We start from the raw sequence: 5,334 nt of genomic DNA, 5'->3' as shown, positions 1-5,334 counted from the left end.
AGAAGGGGTGAGATATCATTCATTATAAAGAAACATATGATAATATTCAAAGCATGGTAAAGATCATACATATATCACCACTTCTCATCACATAACATCTTACAACAACTATCGTCTCTAAACAACTTACAACACGGCAACAATGTCAATAATCAATTATGACCACATATTCAATCCATAATTATGATATCAATGCATTACAATATTGTCTCTTCATCACGTCACAACAAACATCTTATCATCTCAACAATCCAAACACAAATCAATGCAATTTAAATGCAATTCAACTGCGACTCGACTTATGCAAATGTGTTGCACCCCAAAATTTTCCCTCTTTATTCGTGCTTTAATTTATAGATGACGTTTATTTCGTCTCTCAAAAATCAAAGAAAATGATAAAGGATTTCTCATCTGAGTGCTTGGATTTGTGGAGGTTCAGTTGAGGTTAATTGGTTTATATGTGAGATATCTCTTGCACCTCAAATACTTTCTTCCTCAAGGATTATTCAATGCATGTTTATTGTGGTGTTTTCAAATACAAGCGCAATGGCATAGGAGATTGACTTGTTCACTTGTTTTGGCCAACACAATTTTTGGTTCTCATCATGTACTTATTAATTCGACGACAAACTACGTGGGATTTTGAGAAGTAAAGGTTAATTTAAGGTTTGCCATTAAAAATTTAAAGGGGTTGGAGGCTCACTAAATGAACCAAGGATCTTAACCATTTGTGTATGAATTCTTGAGATTTGTTAATGGTTCGAGTTTTAGTTGGAACTCAAGAGGCGAAAGTTCGAGTTTTAGTTGGGATTTAAGAGGTGAAAGTCGGTATCCCAATTATCATTCAAATCATTCAAAAGGAGAAGATTTTGTTACAAAAAAATCATTACACAAAAAGAGAATTCAAATATCCATTACAAAACTATACACAAGGTCCATACATTCACAAGATAAATCCCATACAAATCAAATTCTAAAACTCCTTCTTTGATTCTAAAACTTCATGCTGCTCTCCCTCTAAACTTTGCCAAATTCCCACTTCATTATTACAAACCAACATGCCCTTGCCGCTAGAAGACCTGCACAATTGAAACTTGGACGAAGCAAAAACCGACTTGCTGCAAAACAAAACCGAACCGGTTCGGTAACAGTTCAGGGAGAAGAAAAAGCAATAACAAAAAAGAGTATAACAGATTCAGAGAGAACCGAAACCAAAAAGGAAAAGAAACGGAATCCATAACAAACTCTCGCTGAATCTTCACTCTCTTCTCCAATCTTCATCACCTCTTCAACCTCTTGAAGATTCTCTCAGAAAATATCGATTCTCTCTGCAATTCATACACAAAAAAACTCAGAAAAAGAGATTCTCAGTAAAAGTTCATAACGGAATCGATAACAAAAGGAGAAGCAAAAAACGTAACAAACTTTTCCTCGAGTCTTCATCTTCATCCTCTATTCAACCTACAACGTAACAACCAGGACCTTCACCGTCTGCAATCATCATCTTCCTCAGAACCTTCAATTCCGCAGAAAATTCATAAATATTCCTCACGCTTCAATCAGCAAGAACCTTGTTAACTCGGTCTTTATATCAGCTTCATCGCAACTGCAATTCTAATGAATATTCAATCTTCTTCATCTTCACATCGCTCCATTAATCATCATCATCGCATCAGCTTCATCTACAACAACGATCTGCCAAACACTCCATCCTAAATCTTCAACACGCTCCACAACGTTATCATCGTTCTATATCTGTAAGCAACAATGAATTGCGTTTGATAAACTACAGCGCTGAACTTCGATCTTCATCACCTCATCATCGCACGATCCCGCTACCATCTTCAACTACTTTCTCTGAAATTCTTCAAGGTCACGATCCAAGAACTCATATCTTTATCACTCGTCAATCATCTTTCAATAGCGATGATTCAAAACTCGAAAGAGAAGTGAGAAGGAGATTGAGAATCAAGGAGCATGGGAGCTTAGAGCCGAGGGGAGTCTCTTGTTCATAGCGGCGCTCCGAAATTTGATCGGAGAAGAAAATCTCCGCCGCGCCGTTGGAGTCGTCGAAGATGAGGAGAAAGAAAGTTCTTCGTTGCCGTCGTGTTTGCGTGAGCAGGGAGAAGGGAAAATTCAGAGAATCACGGCCGGAATTTCGACCGGAGATGGCACAGTCGTCGCCGTTCTGAGAAGAGGGAAGGAGGATTCCGTTTCTGAGAGTTCAATGGCCACATTCATGTAACCCTAATCCCCTTTGTATTAATCTTTTCTCTTAATTGAAATTAACTGAAAATAACTGTGATTAGTGGAGAATTAAGTGAAAATCTGATTGGTTAATTGTGATTAATCAAATAAAAATCTGATGCCAATTTGCAATGTGGATCAAACAAAAGCTGGTTATGAATCCTCTTGGGCCTCGCACACGAAATTGCTTGCTATACACCCCCATGGCCCATGTTCCATCTTTTTTTTGGCTGAAAATTATAACAAAAACACTCTGTTTGGGCCATATTCCTAGGCCTGCGCCTGTTTCTTTACTGCACCACTATTTTCAGCTTTCAAGCCCCCCTGATTCAAGTTTTTTTAGGTGTTTAGAATTAGATTTTTATACATAGTTTCCTCCTATTATTTTCTAGATAATAATAACATGAAACAATAGCTTTTTGTTAGAATTTCCACGATATAAGATGTTTAAAAACAATAATTTCGTTGTTAGTTTTTTTTTGTATGATAAGAGAAATAATAAAAACATGTGATACCTTTTGCTTGTTAGAATTTAATATTTTGTACATATTTTGTTCTATTGTTTTAGATAAAAACACCATGAAAAATAATGTTCTTGTTAGATTTTGTTCTTAGAATTTAATTAGAATTTTACCTCTATTTTGTTTCATAATCTGATTAAGCGACTTTGTTTGCATTTCCTTTGTTATTTCTAATAAGTGTGCTAGCTTGTGCAAGGTACTTTGAGAGAGTTCGAGTGGGACACAAACTTATTCCTGATCTCTCATCCATTGAGATGTATTCCTGTATTGTCTGGATTGTATTTCCTGCAGGTTGCTTGTGTGGTTGTGTTTGATACGCACCTCATAGCGGTTGTGATTTATTTTCACACTGCACAGCTTTGACGCTTATGCTGGACTCCTGGCTTTGCTGGATGTTAGATTACGTGAAGTTTCTTAGTTCTGCTTGCGTTGCTAGCTCACTGCGGATTTGCTATCCGCTCGGTATCCCCTTTGTCCTTTTTACTCTGTCGCGCACCATACCTTGCCATGAGAAGTAGGGTAGGCATGCAGCATCATTCTTAACATGAGAAGTAGGGTAGACATTCATCTGGCCAAGCCCTCGGAAGAGGCTCTGTTTTTGTTTGTTTACTATTCCTTGCTACTTTCTTTTGACTTTCCGCCTGTCTCGGGTGGCTTTCCCCGTTGACAATAGCTTCGGGTGGCTTTCCCCGTTAGCTAACAGTCTGTGTTGTGCCTGTCTCGGGTGGCTTTCCCCGTTGACAGTAGCTTCGGGTGGCTTTCCCCGTTAGCTAACAGTCCGTGGCGTGTTTATCTCGGGTGGCTTTCCCCGTTGATAGTAGCTTCGGGTGGCTTTCCCCGTTAGCTAAGAGTCTGTAGTGTATCTATCTCGGGTGGCTTTCCCCGTTGATAGCGGCTTCGGGTGGCTTTCCCTGTTAGCTAAAGCACTTCCCCTGTCCCCAGGTCACTACTTCGGTAGTTTGCTTGTTTTACGAGCTGAGCTCGTTTGTGTGTTGCATTTGCATTGTTTACTACTTCGGTAGTTTGTTTATTTCTCGAGCGGAGCTCGATTGTATGCCATGTGGTTGTGATGCTTGTTCACTATCTTCTTATCTGCTATGCCTGTTAGTATGATATCTTTGTGATGCTTGTTCACTATCTTCTTATCTGCTATGCCTGTTAGTATGATATCTTTGTGATGCTTGTTCACTATCTTCTTATCTGCGATTCCTGTTCGTATGATATCTTTGTGATGCTTGTTCACACACTTGCACATGTATGCCTGTTACATGTTGTTTGCGATGCCTGTTCGCGTTATCACTTGTGATGCCTGTTCACATACTCACATTCGTGTATGCCTGTTACATGTTTGGTTTTTTTTTGTGATGCCTGTTCGCATGTTCCTATTTGTGATGCCTGTTCACATGCCATGTTTGCTAGGATCTTTGTGACGCTCGTTATTTGCATGCTCCCTTAGGGTGCTCGGTTCCGTTTCTCTAGGAGACGCGAATTGAGATAGAAACAGAAACTTTTGGGCCGAACTACGGCGCTCTGATTTCTCCACTGCACATTGGAGGTACGTAGGCACAGGGTACGAACACCCTAGCGAGCGACCCTTTCCTTTTTTGTTGTTTTGTTCGACTCTTTTTCTTCTTATCTTGTTTGCCTACTATTTGCATGTTTCCTGCTATCTTGTTTATCTTTCCATTGCATGTTTCCCTTTGCACATAGCATGATACACACACACACACACCCTTAGATTAAGAAACTAGCAAGAATGGATCCTGTGGAGTACCACAGACGTGAGGGGTGCTAATACCTTCCCCTCACGTAACAGACACCCTTACCCTTTCTCTGAGACCATTGCTTGTTATTTGGTTTTCTTCGATATTTTCCATTCCTTATTGTAGGATAAATAGATGTTCGATGGTGACTTCATTGTATTTGTTTCGATGAGTTTTCTAGTTGCTTCAGCTGGCGACTTCACTGGGGACTATCCGAGTGTCGTTCCTAGTTCTCGCTTGATTTCTTTTTTGTGGTTGTTTGTGTGTTTATTGCTAGCATCATTGTATATACTGCTTGCATGCATTTGCATCTATGTGTTTACCGCTTTCTTTTCTGTGGTTGTTTGTGTGTTTACTGCTAGCATCCTTGTATATACTGCTTGCATGCATTTGCATCTATGTGTTTACCGCTTTCCATATTCTAGATATACTGCTGTGCTGGCTGGTTGTTTTTCTTGGCGGGCGGGATGTTACTGTGAGGTAAAAGGTCCATTACCCAGACCAAGTATACACTTAGATTAGCGTGGATAGTTATGTTGGCTCTCGTGGCGCCTGGCACGTAGAGTTAGCATAGCATACCACAACCAGGAGAGGACTCGGTGAGGTGATCCTTGTCCGGCATGCTTATTGTCGTAGGCAGGCGCTCTCATTGTTTATTCGAAATTCCTGGCGACCATTAGGGACATCCTGCGTGTGTTTAGGATTCCTACCTGTGAGGTTTGGGATGGGACAGGAAACCTTGGCTCCTACATACCATTTGCTTCTCCAAAGTTGAGGTCGGACCTTTATTTGGTTTGTTCTCT

At 40.1% G+C, this 5,334-nt stretch overlaps 1 long non-coding RNA gene across 1 annotated transcript; it reads right to left on the bottom strand.

Annotated features, from left to right (window-relative positions):
- Positions 1-867: 867 nt before the first annotated feature.
- On the bottom strand, positions 868-2,011 carry LOC131617118 (uncharacterized). The gene is made up of 2 exons (XR_009288434.1): positions 1,426-2,011; positions 868-1,328 (listed from the first exon to the last, which is right to left on the bottom strand). It is a non-coding gene; the product is annotated as an uncharacterized LOC131617118 (long non-coding RNA).
- Positions 2,012-5,334: the final 3,323 nt, after the last annotated feature.

Source organism: Vicia villosa, linkage group LG7 (assembly GCF_029867415.1).
Source record: "Vicia villosa cultivar HV-30 ecotype Madison, WI linkage group LG7, Vvil1.0, whole genome shotgun sequence".
Lineage (NCBI taxonomy): Eukaryota > Viridiplantae > Streptophyta > Magnoliopsida > Fabales > Fabaceae > Vicia > Vicia villosa.
Note: the sequence above shows the minus strand (reverse complement) of the source record. Positions and strands in the feature narration are given on the sequence as shown.